This window comes from Globicephala melas, chromosome 2 (assembly GCF_963455315.2).
Source record: "Globicephala melas chromosome 2, mGloMel1.2, whole genome shotgun sequence".
Lineage (NCBI taxonomy): Eukaryota > Metazoa > Chordata > Mammalia > Artiodactyla > Delphinidae > Globicephala > Globicephala melas.
In genome coordinates, this window is record NC_083315.2 from 155,799,076 (window position 1) to 155,807,762 (window position 8,687).

Below are 8,687 nucleotides of genomic sequence, written 5' to 3' on the forward strand. Positions count from 1 at the left end.
TGTTTTGGTTAGGTTTAGACATCTGTTGAACGTTCAACTGGAGACGATAATAAACTGTTGAATATGAGTTTAGAACTCAGTAAGCTGACGTGGAGATAAAGATTTGTGAATCACTTAGCATGTATAGGTATTTATAGCCATGGAATGTATGAGATCATGGGAGGAGTGTAAGGGGAGAAAGGGGAAGCATGCTGATATTTAGAAAATGGGCCAAGGAGGAACATCCAAAAAACAAGACTGGGAAGGGGCAGGAAATGATGTAGCATATGAACCAGGAGAATAGGAGTAAGGATAAGGGGTGGACACAGGCACCAAGGGAAGAGAATGTTTCAAAAAGAGTGGTTACTGCTGTCCACTGCTGCTGAGAAGCAAATAAGATAATGATAGAAAAGATCTTGGATTTATCAAGTTGAAGGACATTGACAAAAGCCATTATAGGGACTTCCCTCGTGGTGCAGTGGTTAAGAATCCGCCTGCCAACATAGGGGACACGGTTTCGAGCCCTGGTCTGGGAAGGTCCCACATGCCATGGAGCAACTAAGCGCGTGCACCACCACTACTGAGCCTGTGCTCTAGAGCCTGCGAGCCACAACTACTGAGCCCGCGCACCTAGAGCCCGTGCTCCGCAACAAGAGAAGCCACTGCAGTGAGAAGCCCACGCACCGCAATGAAGAGTAACCCCGCTCACCACAAGTAGAGAAAATCCACACGCAGCAACGAAGACCCAACGTGGCCAAAAATAAACATTTATTTATTTATTTATTTTAAAAGCCATTATAGTGTAGTGATGGAGATGGAAGATAAATTATAGTGAATTGAGAAGAAAATAAGTAAAAAAAATGGTGAGAGCAAATATAGACAACTTTTTGAGAAGCTTTGTTGTTAGCTCACAGAAATAGGATTGTATTTAGTGGGGTTAAAGAGGTCAATTGATTTTTTTTCAATGGTTTTTACTGTGGTAAAATACACATAAAATTTACCATCTTAACCATTTTTAAGTGTACAGGTCAGTGATATTAAGTGTATTCATATTGTGCAACTGTTACCACCATCTATCTCCAGAACACTTCATCTTGCAGAACTGAAACTCTTTGTACATTAAAAAATAATTTCCCATTCCCCTCTAACCCCAGCCCCTGGTAACCATCATTCTACATTGTATCTGTATGATTTTGACTACACTAAGTACCTCATATAAGTGAGATCATACAGTATTTGTTCTTTTTTATTGAATTATAGTTGGTGTATAATATTATGTAAGTTGCAGGTGTACAATATAGTGGTTCACAATTTTTAAAGGTTACACTCCATTTACAGTTATAAAATATTGGCTATATTTCCTGTGTTGTACAGTATATCCTTATAGCTTATTTTTTATATAATCGTTTATATCTCTTAATCTCCTACCCCTATATTGCCCTTCCTCCCCACTAGTAACCACTAGTTAGTTCTCTATATCTGTGAATCTGTTTCTTTTTTGCTATATTCATTAGTTTAATTTTTTAGATTACACATATAAGTGAAATCATACAGTATTTGTCTTTCTCTATCTGACTTATTTCACTTAGCAAAATACCCTCCAAGTCCATGCATGTTGTTGCAAATGGCAAAATTCCCTTCTTTTTTATGGCTGAGTAGTATTCTGTTATATATATATATACCATGTTTTCTTTATCCGTTCATCTGTTGAGGGACACTTAGTTTGCCTCCATATCTTGACAATTATAAGTAATACTGCTGTGAACATTGGGGTGCATATATCTTTTCAAATTAGTGTTTTCATTTTTTTCGGGTATACAGGAATGGAATTGCTAGTCATGTGGTGGTTCTATTTTTAGTTTTTGAGAAACCTCCATACTGTTTTCCACAGTGGCTACATGAATTAACATTCCCAACAACAGTGAGCAAAAGTTCCCTTTTCTCCACATCCTTGCCAGTATTTGTTATTTGTGTTCTTTTTGGTGGTAACCATCCTGGCAGGTGTGAGGTGATATCTCATTGTGGGTTTTTTTAATATATAAATTTGTTTACTTATTTTTTATTTTTTAGCTGCGTTGGGTCTTTGTTGCTGCACATGGGCTTTCTCTAGTTGCAGTGAGCGGGGCCTACTCTTCATTGCAGTGCACGGGCTTCTCATTGCGGTGGCTTCTCTTGTTGCGGAGCAGGGCTCTAGGCGTGCGGGCTTCAGTAGCTATGGTGCACAGGCTCTAGAGCACAGGCTCAGTAGTTGCGGCACATGGGCTTAGTTGCTCCACGGCATGTGGGATCTTCCTGGACCAGAGCTGGAACCCATGTCCCCTGCATTGGCAGGCAGATTCTTAACCACTGCGCAACCAGGGAAGTCCCTTATTGTGGTTTTGATTTGAGTTTCCCTGATGATTAGCAATGTTGAGCATCTTTTCATGTGCCTGTTAGCCATCTGCATGTATTCTTTGGAAGAATGTCTATTCAGTCCTGCAGATTTTTTAATTGGGTTTGGTTGGTTGTTGCTATTTTGATGCTGAGTTGTATGAGCCGTATATATATTTTGGATATTAACCACTTATCAGTCATATAATTTGCAAAAATTTCCCCCTGTTCAGTAGGTTGTCTTTTCATTTTATCAGTGGTTTCCTTTCCTGTGCAAAAGCTTTTAAGTCTGATTGGGTCCCTTTTTTTTTTTTTTTCCTTTTATTTCCTTTGCTGTGGGAAATGGATCCAAAAAAATATTGCTGTGATTTATGTCAAAGAGTGTTCTGCCTATGTTTTCCTCTAGGAGTTTTATACTATGCAGTCATACACTTAGGTCTTTAATCCATTTTGAGTTTATTTTTGTATATAGTGTTAGAGAATATTCTAATTTCATTATTTTACATGTAGCTGTCCAGTTTTCCCAGCACCACTTATTGAAGAGACAGTATTTTCTCCATTGTATATTCTTGCCTTCTTTGTCATAGTGAATTGACCATAAGTGCATGGGTTTTTTTCTGGGCTCTCTGTTCTGTTCCATTAATCTATGTGTCTATTTCTGTGCCAGTACCATACTGTTTTGATTACTGTAGCTTTGTAGTATAGTCTGAATTCAGGGAGCCTGATTCCTCCAGCTCTGTTCTTTCTCAAGATTGTTTTGGCTCTTTCGGGATCTTCCATGTTTCCATACAGGTTTTAAAATTATTTATTCTAGTTCTGTGAAAAATGCAGTTGGTATTTTAATAGGGATCACATTGAATCTGTAGATTATTGGGTAGTATGGTCATTTTAACAATATTAATTCTTCCAGTCCAAGAACATGGTATATCTTTCCATCTGTTTGTGTCATCTTCAGTTTCTTTCATCAGTGTCTTATAGTTTTCCAAGTACAGGTCTTTTACTTCCTTAGGTAGGTTTATATCTAGACATTTCATTCTCTTTGATGTGATGGTAAATGGGATTGTTTCCTTTGTTTCTCTTTCTGGTAGTTCATTGTTAGTGTATAGAAATGCAAAAGATTTCTGTATATTAATTTTGTATCCAGCAACTTCACCCAATTTATTGATGAGCTCTACTAGTTTTCAGGTGGTGTCTTTAGGATTTTCTATGTATAGTAATCATGTCATCTGCAAACAGCGACAGTTTTGCTTCTTCCTTTCCAATTTGGATTCCTTTTCTTTTTCTTGTCTGATTGCTATGGTGAGGACTTCCAATACTGTGTTGAGTAAAAGTGGCAAGAGTGGGCATCCTTGTCTTGTTCCTGATATTAGAGAAAATGCATTCAGGTTTTCACCATTGAACATGATGTTAACTGGGGGTTTGTTATATGGCCTTTATTATGTTGAGGTATGTTCCCTCTATGCCCACTTTCTAGAGACTTTTTTTTTATCATAAATGCATGTTGAATTTTGTCAATAGTTTTTTCTTCATCTATTTGTCTGATTATATAGTTTTTATTCTTCACTTTCTTTTTTTTTTTTTTTTTCTTTGCGGTATGTGGGCCTCTCACTCTTGTGGCCTTTCCCGTTGCGGAGCACAGGCTCCGGACACGCAGGCTTAGCGGCCATGGCTCACAGGCCCAGCCGCTCCGCGGCATGTGGGATCTTCCCAGACCGGGGCACGAACCCGTGTCCCCTGCATCGGCAGGCAGACTCTCAACCACTGCGCCACCAGGGAAGCCCAAGGTAATTATTGATAGATATATATTTATTGCCATTTTAGGCCTTGTTTTCCAGTTGATTTTGTATTTCTTCCTTGTTTCTTTTTCTTTTTTTCCTTTTGTGGTTTGATGATTTTCTTTTGTATCATGCTTGTGTTCTCTTTTTGACTTTTGTGAATCTGTGGTTACTCTGTTTTCAAGTAACAGAACCCCTTTAACCCCTTCTTATATCTATTTGCTTTAGACTGTTAGTCAAATAGGCTCAAATACATTCTAAAAAAAAAGAATCTACATTTTCTTACTCTCTTCCTCCACATTTTATGATTTCAACGTCCTCTTTTGTATCTTCGTGTTTATTCTTTTGCTGTTCACTGTGGTTATCACTTCACAAAAACTTTTTGATTTTTTTTTAATCTGAATACTGGTTTAATAAGTGATTTACTTTACAATTGTGATTTTCTCTTTCCTATAGATTCTTGCTTTTCTTCTCTTTAAACAAGATCTTTAAATATTTCTTTTAGGATAGGTTTAATATCGCTGTATTCTTTTAGTTTTTGGTTGTCTGAGAACTTCTTTATCTCTTCTTCTATTCTAAATGGTAATCTTGCTGGGTAGAGTATTCTAGGTTGCAGATTTTTCCCTTTCAGGACTTTAAATATATTTTGCTACTCTCTTCTGACCTGCAGTGTTTCTGTAGAGATATCAGCTGAGAGTCTCATGGGGGTCCCTTGTAATTAACTCTTCTTCTCATTCTGCCTTTAGAATTCTCCTTATCTTTAACTTCTTCCATTTTATACGATGTCTTGGTATAGGTCTGTTTGGGTTCATCTTGTTTGGGACCCTCTGTGCTTCCTGTACCTGGATGTCTCTTTCCTTCTTCAGGTTTGGGAAGTTTTCAGCCATAATTTTTTCAAGCACATTTTTGATCCCCTTTTCTCTTTCTTCTCTTACTGGAATCCCTATTATGTGTAGATTGGGAAGCTTTATATTATCTCATAGGCTCTTATATTGCTTTCATTTTTTAAAATCTGGTTTTCTATCTGCTGTTCTGATTGGGTGATTTCCATTATTCTATCTTCCACTCAGATTTCCCATAGGCTCTGAGTTTACAAAGCCGGCAGTGGAGGCGTAAATCTGCACAACTCAGATTTCTGCCCTACCATGTGTGGCCAACCCGCTGGCGCACTCCCAGAACTCGTAGAGGTGGCGCCAAGTCATCTGAGAGAAAGAGGTTTTTATGGGTGCCCCCTTCCTTCCTTCCACACTCCTTAATAAAGGTGCTTCACTTCTATGGTGGGCCCAGGCTTCCGCATACACCCCTGGTTGCGGCCTGTACCATGCTCCAGCCCCTTCAGGCTGTCTCCACACGGCCAACCCCAGTCCTCTCCTCAGGTCTGTGCTCTTAAGCCCGAGTTTCAGCACCCAGCCGCCACCCACACCAGTGGACACACGTCTCAGGCTCAGGAGCATAGGGCAAGGGCCCAGATCATCTGTGCAGGTCTCTCTCTGTTCTGCCTGCCACAAACCGACTGCTGCGTTCTCCTCCAAGCCTCTGAAACTCCCTCTCGGTCCAGCTGACGTCCCCACCAGTGAAGGAGCTTCCCAGGGTGCAGGAACATTTCCTGTTTCACAGCTCCCTCCCAGGAGTGCAAGTCCTTTCCTGATTTCTTTTTTTTTTTTTTCTTTCTTTCACTCTACCTGGTTACGTGGAGATCTTTCTTGTGATTTGGGGTATTTGAGAAATTCTGCCAGTGTTCACTAGGTATTCTGTGAGAATGGTTCCAGATATAGATGTATTATTGATGTATTTGTGGGAGGAAGTGAGCTCCACACATCCTTCTTTTTTTTTTTCCCCTCCCTCCCACTCTTAATCTACCTCCCTCTGCCAGACATTCATTTATCTGCTTTTTGTCACTGTGGATTAAATTGCAGTTCCTAGAGTTTTATATAAATTGGAATCATATACTATATTCTCTCTTTGAGAGAACAGCATAAATATATTTTAGATTTTTTTTAAATTTTATTTATTTTTATACAGCAGGTTCTTATTAGTTATCTATTATATATATATTATAATGTATACATGTCAATCCCAATCTCCCAATTCATACCACCACCACCACCACCACCACCCTGCTGCCTTCCCCTACTTGGTGTCCATACATTTGTTCTCTACATCTGTGTCTCAATTTCTGCCCTGCAAACCGGTACCAATGCCCTGTACCATTTTTCTAGATTCCACATATATGCGTTAATATACGATATTTGTTTTTCTCTTTCTGACTTACTTCACTCTGTATGACAGTCTCTAGATTCATCCACGTCTCTACAGATGACCAAATTTCATTCCTTTTTATGGCTGAGTAATATTCCATTGTATATATGTACCACATCTTCTTTATCCATTCATCTGTCGATGGGCATTTAGGTTGCTTCTGTGACCTGGCTATTGTAAATAGTGCTTCAGTGAACATTGGGGTGCATGTGTGTTTTTGAGTTATGTTTTTCTCTGGGTATATGCCCAGGAGTGGAATTGCTGGGTCATATGGTAATTCTGTTTTTAGTTTTTTAAGGAACCTCCATACTGTTCTCCATAGTGGCTGTATCAATTTACATTCCCACCAACAGTGCAAGAGGGTTCCCTTTTCTCCACACCCCCTCCAGCATTTGTTGTTTGTAGATTTTCTGATGATGCCCATTCTAACTGGTGTGAGGTGATACCTCATTGTAGTTTTTATTTGCATTTCTCTAATAATTAGTGATGTTGCGCAGCTTTTCATATGCTTCTTGGCCATCTGTATGTCTTCTTTGGAGAAATGTCTATTTAGGTCTTCTGCCCATTTTTGGATTGGGTTGTTTGTTTTTTTAATATTGAGCTGCATGAGCTGCTTGTATATTTTGGAGATTAATCCTTTGTCAGTTGTTCCATTTGAAAATATTTTCTCCCATTCTGAGGGTTGTCTTTTTGTCTTATTTGTGGTTTCCTTTGGTTTGCAAAAGCTTTTGTTTCGTTAGGTTCCATTTGTTTATTTTTGGTTTTTTGTTGTTGTTTTGTTTTTTTGCAGTACGCGGGCCTCTCACTGTTGTGGCCTCTCCCGTTGCGGAGCACAGGCTCCGGACGCCCAGGCTCAGTGGCCATGGCTCACGGGCCTAGCCGCTCCGCGGCATGTGGAATCCTCCCGGACCAGGGCACGAACCCGTGTCCCCTGCATCAGCAGGAGGACTCTCAACCACTGCGCCACCAGGGAAGCCCTATTTTTGTTTTTATTTCCATTACTCTACAAGATGAATCAAAAAAGATCTTGCTGTGATTTATGTCAAAGTGTGTTCTTCCTATGTTTTCCTCTAAGAATTTTATAGCGTCTGGTCTTACATTTAGTTCTTTAATCCATTTTGAGCTTCCTTTTGTGTATGGTGTTAGGGAGTGTTCTAATTTCATTCTTTTACATGTAGCTAGCTGTCCAGTTTTCCCAGCACCACTTATTGAAGAGACTGTCTTATTGCTTTTGGTGCCTTTTGGCCACATGCTGAGAAAGCCAGTTCTCTATTGCTTTTTTTTTTTTTGCGGTACGCGGGCCTCTCACTGTTGTGGCCTCTCCCACTGCGGAGCACAGGCTCTGGACGCGCAGGCTCCAGACACGCAGGCTCAACGGCCATGGCTCATGGGCCCAGCCGCTCCACGGCATGTGGGATCTTCCCAGACCGGGGCACGAACCCATGTCCCCTGCATCGGCAGGCGGACCCTCAACCACTGCGCCACCAGGGAAGCCCTCTATTGCTTTTTAATGAGGATAAACCTAATAAATATAAAACATTAAAAGGCAGCACACAAGTGATAAAGGCAGTAGAAGAGATGTACAATAGGGGTTTGTTCAAAAGAGTTCAATACGGGAAGAAATAACTGGAGACTGTCCCAGTCTCTGAGGTACGTCCCTTTCTGTGCCACTGCCGCCAGATTAGTCTAGGCTGTCAGGACTTTATGCCTATTAGTGAAAAGAAGAGAGGGGAGGAGAGCAAGAGGGAGATGATAGAAAATCTTGACCCCTGGGGTGTGTTCTTGACAGGTGGAGAATAGATTTTATCCTGTTCTTTTCTGTTGACCTAGACTGTGCTGAGGAGGGAAGTACATGTATTTTGATTTTAACTCCTTTTGAAAAATATTATCTGTAACTTTGACCCCACTAGAGAAAAATTGTGAGTTTTTGTAAGTTCTTTTCTGGAGAGCTAAGATATAATTCTCTTCAGTTTGGAAAGATACTTCAGTGGGTCCATAACAGGATGTGATAGAGTGGAACTGAAAATTGCTTTGCATAATAAAGTGAAGTACAATGGAGACATTATACTTCTATTCAAGTTATTTGGTCTGCCATTCCACTCAGTGGGTCTGTGAGGCAGATAAAAGATGCTGTCAAGACTGAAACAGTCAATTCATGTTGGTAAAACTCAGGGAATAATTGTGTGACTCATTTTTATGACTTCCCCACATTGACCATGCACTGGAAGGCATTGTTCAGGTGGCCGGCATTTTTGGTGGTGATGACTCCTGTTGGTATCCTCAATGAAGAAATTGAAAAGTTAA